The sequence below is a fragment of the Symphalangus syndactylus genome, chromosome 12 (assembly GCF_028878055.3).
Source record: "Symphalangus syndactylus isolate Jambi chromosome 12, NHGRI_mSymSyn1-v2.1_pri, whole genome shotgun sequence".
In the NCBI taxonomy this organism is placed as follows: domain Eukaryota; kingdom Metazoa; phylum Chordata; class Mammalia; order Primates; family Hylobatidae; genus Symphalangus; species Symphalangus syndactylus.
This window is the reverse complement of record NC_072441.2, coordinates 96,495,292-96,511,833: the sequence shown is the minus strand read 5'-3', so window position 1 is coordinate 96,511,833 and position 16,542 is coordinate 96,495,292. Positions and strand designations below refer to the sequence as shown.

The 16,542-nt window shown below is 38.4% G+C and overlaps 1 long non-coding RNA gene across 1 annotated transcript; it reads left to right on the top strand.

The window, feature by feature from the left end:
* Nucleotides 1-8,408: 8,408 nt before the first annotated feature.
* Nucleotides 8,409-16,237, top strand: LOC134734012 (uncharacterized). The gene is made up of 3 exons (XR_010117447.1): nt 8,409-8,601; nt 15,611-15,674; nt 16,159-16,237. It is a non-coding gene; the product is annotated as an uncharacterized lncRNA (long non-coding RNA).
* The last annotated feature ends 305 nt before the right edge of the window (nt 16,238-16,542 follow it).

The window sequence follows — 16,542 nt, the reverse complement described above, 5'->3', positions numbered from 1 at the left end:
GTTGGTAAAATGCTATCAAACAGCACCACATGCTACGGGAAAATCTTTCATGAAAGGAATTGTCAATCAATGTGACAAACTTCTTCACTGTTGTCTTATTTTAAGAAATTGCCGCAGGCATCACAACCTTCAGCCACCACCACCCTGATCAGTCAGCAGCCATCAACATTGAGGCAAGACACTTCACCAGCAAAAAGATTACAACTTGCTGAAGGGTCAGATGATCATTAGTTTCTTTAAGCAATAAAATCTTTTTTAATTAAGGTATGTACACTATCTTTTAGACATAATGCTATTTCACACTTAATAGGCTAACGTATAGCATAAACATAACTTTTATATGCACTGGGAAACCAAAACATTTCTGTGACTCATTTCATAGCAATATTTGCTTTATTGGGGAGGTCTGGAACCAAACCTGCAATATCTCCAAGGTATTCCTGTTTATATACCTACAAAGGCTGTTTTAGAAATAAAATGTAATCACATTATTTTTAAAAGACCATAAATAATGAAGGGTTAAATAAATATTATGTAATTAAAAAGCTATGGTATTGATGAAAAATCAACAGTAAAATTTCTTGAAGGATTTTTTTTCAGCAACGCAGATAGATGCTGTTGCTCCAGCAATACTGTCTTGCTTTAACCTCTTTATGACTAATTTATTTATTATTTCAACAAAATTTAATGGAAACAGGCTTCTGTGCTAGAATATAAGATTCTGTACTAGATATCGAACTAGTGGAGGGAAGTAAGACGAATACCAAGTTGAAACAGAAACCATAATGACCCCCAAGAAACATACAAAGCAGCAGAAGAGGTAAGAAAATGAATTCAAAAGCAAAGCAGAAAGGGTGTACGACAAGAGAGGCATGGTTAAACTAAAAAGGAGGGGATTATTTCTGAAGGAATCAAAGAAAACTTGTATGGGAAATGACATTTGAAGCAGGCCTTAAGAGATGCATTGAATATAAAGAGGGAGGGAAAGGAGAAAGGACATTCCACGCTGATGGAAGAAAGAACAAAGGCACACGGGCAGACAACATATATGGAAGTGAGTGATATCACAGCAGGGCAGACAGATAAACTGGATCCAGGCTGTAGAGGGCCTTGAATGTTTAGTGAAAGAGTTTATACTACCCTATAGGCAAAAGGGAACTGTGAACTGCTTGGCGTGCTCTAACATGGCAATTTTATATATATGCTTTTACTTTTTTCTATTGAAGGCAATTTTGTTGAAAATATTGAGAAGTGCTGACCATCTCCCTCATTTTATTTTATATTTTTTTTGCTTTTCTTTTTTTTATTTTATTTTATTTTATTATTATACTTTAGGTTTTAGGGTACATGTGCACAATCTCATTTTAGAGATGAACAAACAAGGACCTGGAGTTTATGTGATAGCCTAAATTCACACAGACACATAGTGGTCAAACCAGAGAGAGGGCAGGCTTACAAACTTCTAGCCTAGTACCATTCCCACAAATACATCATCTGTCACTTAAAGCAACCATTTTTAATTAAAGTCAATAATAATTTAATATCCTGCCCTTCAGACTGAAGAAGATGCCTCTATCTTCTCTTCTGGGAGATATTTACTCCAGAAGCAACAGCACAGGGAGCAACAACACAAAAGCATGAAGGCCCTGAGGAAGCTTGAGGGTGCTGCCCATGGGAGAGGGCCCTGCATATCTAGCTACATGCACATTGTAAGTTATTGGCGTAAAACCAGCTACCAAGCCCACAATATTGGCCTCATTAACACCAGCCAGCTGGAGAGTTAGATGATGCCTGCAAGAAGATGCAGTGCCTGCACAATATCAACTAAAAATAGCAACAGGACTGTTCAATGGAAAACATAAGTGTATTTTCCAGAAACAGCTGGATCATGTGACAAGTGAAATCAAACACCACATTCATCTGAAGACAAAGAAAGAAAGCTTGAGCAGTTTGCTAAGAAAAACTCAAGTGAACCCACTCCCTATTTAATGTTGTACCTCTACTGGCTTTTATCTTCTGACAGTCTCTTTACAACACTTGACTAAATTCATCAATCCTACAGCACTGGAAAATTCCTCGAGAGTCTTTGATTTCTCTCAGCCTGTGAAGGACATTAAGAGGTCAAAAGACCCCAGAGTTTACTTTCTTCACCAGCCCCCAGTTTACCAGCTTAAGACTCACAGACAAAAAAGGAATGCTGCTCTGGTTTCACTGAGGTGCTAGATTTGATGGTTTCTGGGTTTTATCAACTATGAAAATGACATAAGTTTTTTAAGCTCAAGAAATATATGCAAATTTAGTATTTATCCATAACTGTATGAAAATACAGGAAAGATCCAGTCTTAGAACCCATTTTAAAGTACAGTGGCATGGCCCCAGAATACAAAGAATCACTGAGTTGCCCACCTCATCCTAGGAAAAATAGTGTGCTGGCCTGTGTGCTGAATCTTGCACCCCTGTGGGGCTGGAGAGTATCCTTCTGAAGGGTATCAATTCCGCCCCCTTGCTCTCAGCTGACATGAGCCCTTCCACCTTTCCCTCTGAACCACTATTTGTTTTGTAGGTCATTGCCCTTAGATCCTCTCTAAACCTATACGGACAGATTATCCAATGTATATTGCTGAGGTTATAGGTAACTATTTAACTAGTGGCTTCAACCAGGTATCTTTTGCTGCCTCATCTCAAGTCCTGCTTAAGCAGCCTAGAGAGGAAGTTCAGAATGTTCCCTTATCCCTGCTCGTCTAGAATTTCTCACTCATTCTTAAAAGATGAGTAAGTGTCCACCATAATTCTATTTTCTTGAGAGTTTATCAGAATTTTCCACTTTTTTGTTTATTACTCCCTGGGCATATACTTTATACATCATTCCTTTCTTTATTCAACAAGTATTTATTGTGCCACCTACTATTGCAGACACTAGTGATCTAACAATTACCAAATAAAGCCTTTACCTTTATACGACCTAAATTGAGTGAAGGAGAAAAGCAACTAACAAATCTGAGAACACACACATAAAAATATAAATGGTCAACTAGTGATAAATTCTATGGAGAGAAAATAAAACAGGGTAAGGAAACAGAGAGTATGTCTTGGTATTACTTGATTTAGAGTGGTCAATGGTAGCCTCTCTAAGGGGGTGACATTGAGCTGTAGCCAAATGAAGTAAGAAAGCAAGCCTTCTGTTGTTAGGTGTATTTCTCTCTGTAGGACTTGTATCTCCAAGTAGACCATAAGCAATTTGAAATAAGACCTGAATCCTTTATTTTAATATAATAACCCTGGCACATGCACTGGGTATCTAGCTAACTGCCCATTGTAAGTACTCAAAAAAATTTATGTGTTTGAAAAACTGTATTATATATCAGATAATGCAATTAATATTATGCCTGCCAAACTTCAATAACACAGAATCTTCAATACTGTATTCTTCTAGTGAAACAGATAGACATGATGAAGGTGAAATGCCAAGATGCTCTTGTCTAATTACCTGCCTGCAAACCTAAGCAAGGTTAGTTGAAGACAACATGTGTCTTGGGAGCAGGCTCTGAGACAACCAGTGGATGTGAGGAAGGGAGGCACCATATTAGGAGTTACTGTTTCACCCCAGCAAAATGGAAATTCAAAATAATTTTGATTAAGAAGGACTTAGAGAAACAGATAAAGTAGCAATGTGCTCACAATTGTGTAGCTAGTTAGTAGATGAACAGGAACAGTACCTAGGTGTCTAACCCCCATCTCAACAGAGTGTCCTTGCTCTAACAGGGAATCATATTTCTGACAAAAACTGTTGCTTGAAAGAGAGAGACTAAAAGAAATGTTCTCCAGATTTAGTTATATCGGCAGTATCAAGTCACAGCAACTGGATATAAAACCTTATGGTTGCTGACAATACTCCCTTGCCAGTTCAGTCTTTCTCTCTAGAAGGAACCTTGTCAGTGTCTTTAGGAGACGGCCCTCCAGCCCCTGTCTGGTGTCTATAGCCATAAGGCACTCACCTTTTCCCAGAGATGCAGGCTAATTTCGATGCTGGAAAACTTTTCTGATTGGAAAATTTAGGAAGTTAAGCTAAGCAATTTTCTTAATTGAATACAAAGGCATACACCATGGTGAAATCATATTCTTTTATAGTAGATATTGAATAGAAAGAAGAATTTACATTCAATACATGGTTGATAAAACTCTAATTGAAAACATATCACTTGGAAATGTTAAATAAATGATGTAATCTGAACTCATTGTTTCTTTGATGCCTCTGAAACTACCTTTCTCAGGAACATAAACTAAAAGGTTGAACTTAATTTTGCCTTACCCAAAGCACTGAATATGAACTCTGCTCTCAAAACGATATATCCAAAAGGAATAATAAATACAGACTTTTAAAGGCAAGACACGTGTCACTTTTCATTCTTCTCAAGCAAATTATTAAAATGTGAACATTTGGAGTTAAAAGACACAATGAGTGAAGAAAATTTTCACCGACAGAGCATATGGTATTTGGTGTAAAATCATGCAGAAGCCTGAGAGAGCAATGAACCATGTTTTTCTTCCCCACGTCCACGGAAATGCCAAAGTACACTGGAGCCATCGAGGATGTTGACTTTTTCCCGTAAATGTTTAACTTCTTCTGGAAACCACAGAAACTTATGTGATTTAGAGTGTGACTTTCATGAACAGAAATAGTCTCCATAATCTAATCTCCAAAATGCACTAAACCAGGAGAAGATCCACCTGGTAAGTAAAAAGTCTGAATGAAAAAATATGTTGTTGGCTGGGCGCGGTGGCTCACACCTGTAATCCCAGCACTTTGGGAGGCCGAAGCGGGCAGATCACGAGGTCAGGAGATCGAGACCATCCTGACTAACACAGTGAAACCCTGACCCTACTAAAAATACCAAAAATTAGCCAGGCGTGGTGGTGGGCACCTGTAGTCCCAGCTACTCGGGAGGCTGAGGCAGGAGAATGGCGTGAACCCAGGAGGCAGAGGTTGCAGGGAGCCAAGATCGCGCCACTGCGCTCCAGCCTGGGCGACAGAGCGAGACTCCGTCTCAAAAAAAAAAAAAAAGAAAAAATATATTGTTAAAGAAATACAGTTTCACTATTTTCACATACACCTAAAATAATACATGAGGCTGAACACATGTAACCTATTAGTCCTTAGAGAAATTGCTTTAATAGAGATGATTTGCAATTAGCAAATTGTTATCAGCATAACAAGAGTTTGAGAATATATTTTTCTCTTAAAATATATCATTATTCCAAATTTTGTTTCCCCTCCTAATTTTTTAAATTATGCAATAAGTTTTAAAAATGTATGACTCCTGCTGAAAAGTCCTGAAATTTATTAATAATATATGAATGCTATGTAAGATTATGAATTTATTTAGAGGATAACAAATTGCACAAATGTGTAATAACTGCTCTTTTCTCCCCATCAAAAAATGGTTTTCTAATTAGTATAGACCCCTTCACTGAATTAAAAATACAAGTTCTCATTTTTAGCCAAAGACATACATAAAAATACTTGGAGATACACTTAAATATGTTAGTATAATCACTACATTTTAAAATCTCTTCTTCTTATTCTTCATATCTACACTGAGAAGATAAAAAGCAGGAGTATGAAAACTAGTTGACGTCATTCCATCGAGAGAGGTGGTCAAATGGAGAACATTCCAGCCCATTAAATTAAATCTAGGAGAGAAAACCATTAGCATAAAAAATATCTGAAACCACCTACTCTAGTAGTGTTAAAAACAGTTAATAACATGTTTCCTTTAATTATTTAGGATATTTTTGAACTCATCAAAATAATTTAATGCCATGGAAATTTCAACACTTACAACTCCAAAACTAAATTTTCCACAATCACTGGCCAAGGGATTCTTATGACTTTCCTATACTAAATATAGAAATAAAATTTATATTACCATTTGGCTTATTTTTCAATTTGTCATTTGTAATAAATTTTAAAACCACTCTAAATTCCACTTAATTTTTTATGAGTAGCATTTAGTGCCTGAAAGTATTGTCTTAGATATTTCTATAGTTGACCTGACCTACATTCTAGCATAGCTTATCAAGAATATTCTCCCAAACAGCCATCTTGAGTGTTGTTTTAGACTTTTCTGCTTCCACAGGTATCATAATGACAGTTCATTTTTAGGATAATTTTGTTATCAAAGGAATGGAAGAATATTAAGGAGAACAAATCCTCATCTCTCCAAAGACCCTTCATCCTTCATTTCACAATAGTCTTTATTGGTAAGCACATAATAGAAATAACTGGGAATTTGAAAGATGAATGAGGATAATAAAAAAAGGTGTGTTTGGAGAGTGAATCTGGAAATCCGTTGGGTTAAAAGAAAAGAAGCATACAAGTATATGGCTCCTCCATTGCGATGAGTTTAAGGTCCTAAATCATGTGATTTAAGCCCAAAAATAGTGTTGTTATTGTTGTTTGGTTTTTGTTTTTTAAAAGGAGAAAAAGGTAGAGGCAAGCCTTCCTTAAAGGGAAATCCAGGCACTGAAATGGAAGAGAACAAGTATCATCAGTCAGTATTCCATGAAGAAAATAGCAAGCATTCTAGGTATTCAAGAAGACGGAACATAATGAAAGGTTTGCATAGTCACTGGACTGACTGGAGGGGCACCGTGTGCACTGGTGCTCCACAAATGACTCTCAGGGTACTGAACAGGTTCTCTAGGGTAACTGTGACCTTTAGGCCATGGAAATGCTGTATTCAGGAACTCATCCCAATGGCTGCGATTCAGGAATCGGGATGCCAGGCTCTTGAAGCTACCCCAGCAATGGTCCCTCAGACCCTCAAAGCCAGCAAATAGGTCTTGGTGATTCCTGCTGCTGCTTCCTCTGAGCACTCTCTCCGAGAAGGTTGAGCACCAGAATGATGCTGCAGACAAACTTCAAGATATATTGAAGGGGGTGATAATTGATACACACAGACCAGGTTGGAGGCTTTTGCAGTGGTCCATAGAGATGATGGCATCTTAGTGTTGGTGATAGAGATATAAATAAGACACAGGTTCTCATCTCTAATGAGACTCTGGAGGCAAAAACTATAGGATTATTTTGGTAGTAAAAATCAAGGATTGCTGCCCTTGCAAATGGCCACTGTGACTCAGAACTGACAACTGAGGTATCTTCTGCACCTAAGAACTCTAAACAAGAACCTGGAAACTTGAGGCCAGTGTGTCTTCTTTCCACATCTGGCAAGCTGGAGGAAATGTGAGGGCAGCTTTATCAAACTCTTAAATGAAAACAATTGACTAAAGTCAAGATACACAGATTCACATCTACTTTTTCTCCTACTCACTCCGGGACATTCTCTGGTCCACTGTCTAAACTAGCCTCCCTTTCCCACCTCTCATCCTCTCCCTAATCCCTACCCCCTCACCCTACTCTATTTCTCTTCTTCACACGTATCACTATCTAGTATTACATATTTGTGTGTTTTTCTCTGTTCTTATTTTCTGTCACCACTTCTAAAAGGTAAGCTCCATGAGGGTAAGGATTTTCTTTTTCATAAGGAATCCTAGTACCTAGAACAGGTGTAGAGGCAACAGGAGGTCACAACAAGAGAGTCTGTGTAAGAGCGGAGAAATAGAGGAGCCCTCATGAACTGAGCACTCATCCGGCGCTCCGCATCAGGCATCCACTAGGCCCTGTACAAGCACCATTCCCCCCATCCAACAATACCGTAAGCCTGCAAGGTGTTCCCGCCACCCTTATAAAGATGAGGGAGGTAAGGTGCTCAGCATTACAAAGCTAGTAAATGTTCAAGAGAGTTTACAATTCAGGTTTGGCTGTCTGCAATGTTCATGACCTTTCCACTAAGCATTATAAACTGTAAAGGGCTACTCAAATATATGAATTACCTATTATTATTATACAGGATAAAAATATAAAAAGGCTAAGATAAATGCAAACTCGTAACTGAGAGATACACAATGAGAAAATCACGGAAACTAGAGGGTTGCTGAACCTACACGCGTTCATCTTCTGGGTTGGTTATCAGGAACAATAGAGCTAGTCCACCAACAAAACGCTCAGCTCCAGCATAGTTTGCCTAGTCTAACACACATGTGCCTATATTCTGAGGCCCTGAGCCCCTGAGTGTTGAGAAGATGCCCACTATAGGGACAAGGTTAGCTGGGGACATTCCAGGAAGGCATGTTAAAGGCATGGGATGTAAGCTTGGGTTTGGAAGTGCCTGCACATGCTTTAATAGTGAGGGAGAGAGCATTTCAGGTTGTCTTTGGAAGTGATTTTGGCTCTGTGGGGACACAGTGGTCAGGTATAGTGGTCTAAGTCCAGAGACACTGTCTGTGACTCCATGGCCAATCACTTAACTCTCTTTTAATAGATGCAGCAGGCAGCCCCAGCCCAGTGAGGTGCATGAAGAGGTCTAGCAAGGGTCAGATCAACGGAACTATTTTCAACACGTTTATTAGCCATCTACTCTGCTAGCTGTTGGGAATTCCATAGTGAAAAAGACAGACATGGTGCCTCTCCTCACCTAACTTATAACCTGTCTGGAGGGAGATCCAGAGATCCAAACAAACAAGTACCTTCAATACAACAAGGTAAGAACTGTCTCAAAGAGGAAAAGTCAGAACCAGTAAAATTTATATGGATACCTTTTGCTGCAAGAGATGAGAAGAAAGAGCAATACAAACTGTGATAAGCAAAGAGATGAGTATATAGAACAGAGGAAAAGAGCCATAAAAGAAGGCTGCTGTGGAGCATTTAAGAGAGCACTTAGCTCTGTCTTGGGGAAGTAGAAAAACCTTCTGGAGGAGGGTACAGTAAAGCTGAGATTTGAACACCCAGTAGGGTTTGTTGTCAGGGCACTTTGTTGGAGTCACTACTATAGGTTGTTAAATTTTACTGGCTATCAGCAATTGTTAGCAAGGGTTACAAGAGATTTAGAAAATAAAATGCAGTAGAGTGGAGGAATGCAAGAAACAAAACCCATCCAATTTGATTTTTAGTCTTACCATAGATACTGACTTGACAAATAGCACAAGCACACCATTCAACTTGCTCCCCAAACACAATTTCCAGATTACATTTAGATCACTACTACAATGCAGAATTTTAAGCAGGGTTGTACAGAAAAAGGAAATCATATATTCCATGTATACATAGGATATACACCATATATATCAAATATACTAGGCAATTTACAAGTAACAGATAAAATAAATTCAGTAAAATAGTATGCAAAGATGTGTTGCATTGCAATCCTTTTGAACTAAATGAGATTTCAAGAAAAAAGATAGATGTGAAATCTGACTGTCCCCGGGAATGATCTGTAATTTGGATGTTGATAAAATTTCATCAGGAAAGAAATACTACAACAGTCTCTATTTCTCTAATTTTCACCAAAATGAAGAATTTTTATGTTCAGTGGTCCAGTCTGCATTTATTGGTGGCTAATAGCATTTCCCCAAATAAGTGTTTGCTCTGAAATCTTATACCTTCTGAATTATCTCTCATCTCAGGAATATTAGATTAATTGTAGCAAAGCAAGAAGCAATTGTTTGTTATATTCTATTTCAAATTATTTCTGGTTAATAATCAAATTTCCCAAATTATATTCATTATTGCTTCAACATTCTACATATGTGATGAGCGGATGTTAATTTATTACTATTGGGACATTTATTCCAACAATGTCTTGGAACTACAGTAAACTTCCATTAGCTGAATCTTTTCAGAGTATGATCTCTTAGCTAATGGAGCTTTCTGATGAACTGAGAGATGGCCAAAATCCTTTTCAAAGCTTCTCTCCTATGTAACATGAGCATTCTGTGAGATACAGACAAATGTTCTGCCAGAAGAGAAAGAGGATGAGGACAAGAAAGAGAAAGAAAAGGAGAAAGAGAGAAAGGAAAGAATGTTGAGTTGAGGGATATTTTCCATGCTCAGATAAATTTGAGAAGCATGTTTAAATTGCAGAACTTAACATGCTTCTCTAATACATTAATGCGCATTGTGTGTCTCCAACAAAAAAAGTGTTCAACATTTCCTGACCTTATATAGCCAAGAGTATCGTTTCCTCAATACCCCTCATATTATGGATTATTATATTTTGTAGGGTAAACTGTAAGAAATGCTATTCTATGGTATTTCTTGAAATAGTGTATTTCTCTATGTCCCATTGCCTTCATACATGTTTTATTGCACTGTAATTATATGCTTGCAGGAGGTCTCTCCTATTAAACCTATTCTGTTTGAGAATTTTTATCCATCGCCACTGTATTTTCAAGTACTTGTCAAAGAGGAGGTAATCAATAAATGTTTGCTTGACACATAGCAGGTGTGCTATGAATATTTGTTGAACTAATGAATAAACACTTTGTACATGACAACATATATATGTATATATGTGTATATATATCTCTAATATATGTATATTATATATGTATATATATAATATATATATTATATATGCATATATAATATATATATTATATATGTGTATATATAATATATATATTATATATGCATATATAATATATATATTATATATAGTATATATAATATATATATTATATATAGTATATATAATATATGTATATATATAAAATATTATTATATACATATTATTATATATGTATATATTATATATATTATATATCTTATATATATATATATATTAGAGACAGGGTCTTGCTCTGTCACCCAGGCCCCAGGCTGAAGTTCAGAGGCACACTTCTAGCCCACTGCAGCCTCAAACTCCTGGGCTCGAATGATCTTCCCACCTCAGCCTCCCAAGTAGCTAGTACTACAGGTGTGTGCTAGCACACCCAGCCAATTTGATAATTTTTTATAGATATTAGGTCTCACTATGTTTCCCAGGCTAGTCTCGAACTCTTGGCCTCAAGTGATCCTCCCGCCTCAGCCTCCAAAGTCTTTGGATTACAGGTGTGAGCCACCGCACTCAGCCTATCAAATATATTTCAATGAGGGCCTCCTGTGGGCCCTGGTTTCCTCTTCTGTGAAGGAGAGCAGTTTGTCTAGGAATCTCTAAGATTCCTTGCAGCCCTAATCTTCTTGATTCTGTGACTTCACAGTGGTTCAGGACTATCATGCCAAATAGCTTCATCCTACAGAATTACAAGACGACTTTTGAAGACCATTGAGGAGGACTAATAATAGGAATTAGTCTTCCACAGTTAAAGAACTTGCCCTAGAAATGTCTCCTCAAAATAAATACATGATATCAATTTGTTCTTTTGCCTCTTCTTCTCAGAAACCAAACATAGAAGTATTCTAGGGGCTGGGTGTGGTGGCTCACGCCTGTAATCCCAGCACTTTGGGAGGCCGAGGCAGGCGGATCACGAGGTCAGGAGATCGAGACCATCCTGGCTAACATGATGAAACCTTATCTCTACTAAAAATACAAAAAATAAATAAATAAATAAATAAATAAATGAAAATAAATTAGCTGGGCGCGGTGGCGGGGACCTGTAGTCCCAGCTACTGAGGAGGCTGAGGCAGGAGAATGGCGTGAACACGGGAGGCAGAACTTGCAGGGAGCTGAGATCGCGCCACTGCGCTCCAGCCTGGGCGACAGAGCGACACTCCGTCTCCAAAAAAAAAAAAAAAAGAAAGAAAAAAAAAAGAGGTATTCTAGGTTACCAAGGGTTGTGCTTTCTTTCATGTTAAGACGTCAGTTTTTGCTGTGAAATGAGCTCCATTTTGGTGACAAGGGTCTGGAGGTTTTCTCATAATGATTTTCGGTTTCTATCCTAATAAGAGGGCTGTGGAAATCATTGAGAAGGGTGCCTGATGTTTAATTATTTACAATGATTTTCTACCAGGAATGATCAACTGAATAGCTTCTCTGGGCTTTTTTTTCTAGTAAAATATTTCTCTCCAAGCCACTAGAAGAATTTCATATATTTTGTCAATCTTATCGTTATATCACTTAGTGAGGATTCTTTTTGGTTCTTAAAACAAAACAACAACATAACTTCTGAGGATGAAAAAAATGCCCATCCAATTTAATCCCAATTGTGCAATGGATATAATTTGCAAAAGAGAAAATAATAATATGAATATTTTGTATCCAGGCAACACAGCCCCAAGAGGTCTCACGATTTATAAGATTTCCTATTACTGCCTTCAATAGAAATCTCCTCTAAAGTAGCCAAGGTACTTGATGAACATCCTCTTCCTTACTCATATCCCCTAAGGAAAGAAACGGGTTGAACACATCATTGCCCTAATTTCACAAAGGTAGAGAAAGTAGCAGAAGGAAAGTGACTTTTTCAAGGTTACCCAAGGTTCCACTGTGTTAGTGGTTTGGAAGGAAAGAGAGGTCTGGCTTCCAGCCAGCCTGGAAATCTGTGCTCTCCAATTCATCATTGTATTCAAACTACAAGAGAACAAGCAATTTAATATTTGGTGTCACCAATGCATTAGCCCTGCAAGAGCTGGTACAGCAGCATTAATATGCAAACAGCTGAATATAAAGTATCTTTTCTTACTAAGCAGATTGCTTCCAACCCCTTAGGAAAACCTGAATCTACTGTACATAAAAAGTGTATAAAATAGCCAAGTATAGCAGGTTAATCATTAATATATTTTCATTAAAATATGAGGGAGAAAATGTAGCTATATTCCACTCTTAGGAGTAACTCTTAGAGTTTAGGAAGATGCAAGAAGAGAACAAATGTTTCTATAGACATTGTGCTAGTACAGTTTCTCCAAAAACTCTCTCTCCACAAGGATTTAAGGTTCTAGGGCAAATGCCAGATACATGACTGAAAGGTGATCCCACAATACCTCAGCAATTAACCCTGCATTATTTTCTTCTCTCTTATACTGAAAACATTATTAGAAATCAAGTATGTAGCTCTCTGGAAGTCAGGGAGCTAAAGAGTAGAAATGGGTACTGTGGTATACTAAAATTTGTTGAAACCATGAGCATCTAGAGACCATTCCCTATGCACAGAGAGGACTGAAATCCAGCCCTCTGTTTTCCCCAATATTCTTTGTAGACTTTGTTGCCTCCATTCTGCACAATGTAAGAAAGCATTCGGAGAAAACCTCCCTTTGAACTCTCTGGAATAGGTCCTCTTTGTTCTTATTACCCAGGCATTAAAAGTAGAAGAAGAGAAACTGAGAGTATCCACCTAGATAAGAGCAAAGTGGGATAATCTTAGTATTATTCTTTTTTTTTCTTTTTTTACTACACTTTCAGTTCTGGAATACATGTGCAGAATGTGCAGGTTTGTTACATAGGTATATACATGCCATGGTGGTTTGCTGCATCCGTCAACCCATCATCTAGGTTTTAAGCCCTGCATGCACTAGGTATTTCTCCTAATGCTCTCCCTCCCCTAGCTCCCCACTCCCCAACAGGCCCTGGTGTGTGATGTTCCCCACCCTGTGTTCATGTGTTCTCATTGTTCAACTCCCACTTATGAGTGAGAACATGTGGTGTTTGGTTTTCTGTTCCTGTGTTACTTTGCTGAGAATGATGGTTTCCAGCTTCATCCGTGTCCCTGCAAAGGACATGAACTCATTCTTTTTTATGGCTGCATGGTATTCCATGGTGTATATGTGCCACATTTTCCTTATCCTGTCTATCATTGATGGGCATTTGGGTTGGTTCCAGGTCTTTACTATTGTAAGTAGTGCTGCAGTACACATACATGTGCATGTGTCTTTATAGTAGAATAATTTATAATCTTTTGGGTATAAACCCAGTAATGGGATTGCTGGGTCAAATGGAATTTCTGGTTCTAGACCCTTGAGGAATCGCCACACTGTCTTCCACATGGTTAAGCTAATTTACACTCCCACCAACAGTGCAAAAGTGTTTTTATTTCTCCACATCCTCTCCAGCATCTGTTGTTTCCTGACTTTTTTTTTTTTTTTTTTTGAGACGGAGTCTCGCTCTGTCGCCCAGGCTGGAGTGCAGTGGCGCAATCTTGGCTCACTGCAAGCTCCGCCTCCCGGGTTCACGCCATTCTCCTGCCTCAGCCTCTCCGAGTAGCTGTGACTACAGGCGCCCGCCACCACCCCCAGCTAATTTTTTGTATTTTTTTTAGTAGAGACGGGGTTTCACCGTGGTCTCGATCTCCTGACCTCGTGATCTGCCCGCCTCGGCCTCCCAAAATGCTGGAATAACAAGTGTGAGCCACACCCCCCGGCCTGTTTCCTGACTTTTTAATGACCGCCATTCTAACTGGCGTGAGATGGTATCTCATTGTGGTTTTGATTTGCATTTCTCTAATGACCAGTGATGATGAGCTTTTCTTCACATGTTTTTTGGCCACATAAATGTCTTCTTTTGAGAAGTGTCTGTTCATATCTTTGCCCACTTTTGGATAGGGTTTTTTTTTCTTGTAAATTTGTTTAAGTTCCTTGTAGATCCTGGATATTAGCCCTTTGTCAGATGGAAAAATTGAAAAAATTTTCTCCCATTCTGCAGGTTTCCTGTTCACTCTAATGACAGTTTGTTTTTCTGTGCAGAAGCTCTATGGTTGAATTAGATCCCATTTGTCAATTTTGGCTTTTGCTGTAATTGTTTTTGGCATTTTAGTCATGAAGTCTTTGCCCATGCCTATGTCCTGAATGGTATTGCGTAGGTTTTCTTCTAGGGTTTTTATGGTGTTTTACATTTAAGTCTTTAATCTATCGTGAGTTAATTTTTGTATAAGGTATAAGGAAGAGGTCCAAGTTCTGCTTTCTGCATGTGGCTAGCCAGTTTTCCCAGTACCATTTATTAAATAGGGTATCCTTTCCCCATTGATTGTTTTTGCCAGGTTTGTCAAAGATCAGATGGTTGTAGATGTGTGGTTTTATTTCTGAGGCCTCTGTTCTGTTCCATTGGTCTATATCTCTGTTTTGGTACCAGTATCATGCTGTTTTGGTTACTGTTGCCTTGTAGTATAGTTTGAAGTCAGGTAGTGTGATGACTCCAGCTTTCTCTTTTTTTTTTTTTTTTTTTTTTTTTTTTTTTTTTTTTTTGCTAAGGATTGTCTTGGCTATAAGGGCTCTCTTTTTGGTTCCATATGAAATTTAAAGTAGTTTTTTCTAATTCTGTGAAGAAAAGATCGGGTTTTTGTGTGGGCATCATTTTTGTTGATCATGGTGTTATTGCTTTTGTTTCTTAGTTTTTCTTCTAACAGTCAGGCCCTTCTTCTTCAGGTCTGCTGGAGTTTGCTGGAGGTCCACTCCAGACCCTGTTTGCCTGGGTATCACTGGCAGAGGTTGCAGAGCAGCAAAGATTGCTGCCTGCTCCTTCCTCTGGAAGCTTCATCCCAAAGGGGCACCTGCCTGATGCCAGCCAGAGCTCTCCTGTATGAGGTATCTCCCAGTCAGGAGGCACAGGGATCAGAGATCCACTTTAGGAGGCAGTCTGTCCCTTAGCAGAGCTTGAGTGCTGTGCTGGGAGATCCACTGCTCTCTTCAGAGCCAGCAGACAGGAACTTTCAAGTCTGCTGAAGCTGTGCCCACAGCCACCCCCACCCCACCCCCCCGACACCCACCCCACCAACCCAGGTACACTGTCCCAGGGAGACGGGAGTTTTATCTATAAGGCCCTGACTGGGGCTGCTGCCTTTCTTTCAGAGATGCCCTGCCCAGTGAGGAGGAATCTAGAGAAGCAGTCTGGCCACAGCTTTGCTGCAATGCAGTGAGTTCCACCCAGTCCAAACTTCCTAGCAGCTTCCTTAACACTGGGAGGGGAAAACCACCTACTCAAGCCTCAGTAATCTTTTGTATTATTCTTAAGAACAATTAAAAAAATTCTACTCATATTTGTTTAGTGCTTTTCCGTTTATACAACATTTTCCATCCATTTTCTTGTTTGGTACTTACAACAATCCTGTGAGATAAGTAAGATGAGTACTCTTTTCTAACTTTTAATTAAGAAAAATTTCCAACCTATAGAAAAGTAGATAGAATGTGTTATTCATCTCCTGAAACTTACAATATGAACAAATCACTATTCATCTATGTCTTTTTTAAAAACTGAAGTATCTTAGTAAATTGCAAGCAACATGTCATTTATCCTTATTATACCTAAAAAAGTAATAATTATCTAATATCATCTCATCTATAATTCATAATCAAATATCCACCAACAGTAACATGAATGTTACTTTCTCATTTTACAGATGTGACCTTTTTGACTTAACCAAGTAAACCAACAGGCTTGAAGACACACCGATCATAAAAAAATGAATCTAAGAACCCAGGTGTAATCTTCTGATTTCTAGGTACCAACTCTTCTCATTTTTAAGCAGAGTTTCATAGAAATACTCTATTCAAACAAACAAACAAAAAAAAAAAAAAAACAGAAAAGCCACAGACCTCTGTAACATTTAAGCAGGGGTGTTGTCTTAGTAAAATGTAAAATACATGTGTGAAATCTGTTTCTAACAAGCTCTTATGTTATTTTTAGTGTCCCTTCTCATCCCTTGTGGTGTTTTGTTTTGCCCTCCCTCAACCCATTTCCATTGCCCCCATCCATACTTTGGCCAACACCATTCTCTGATATG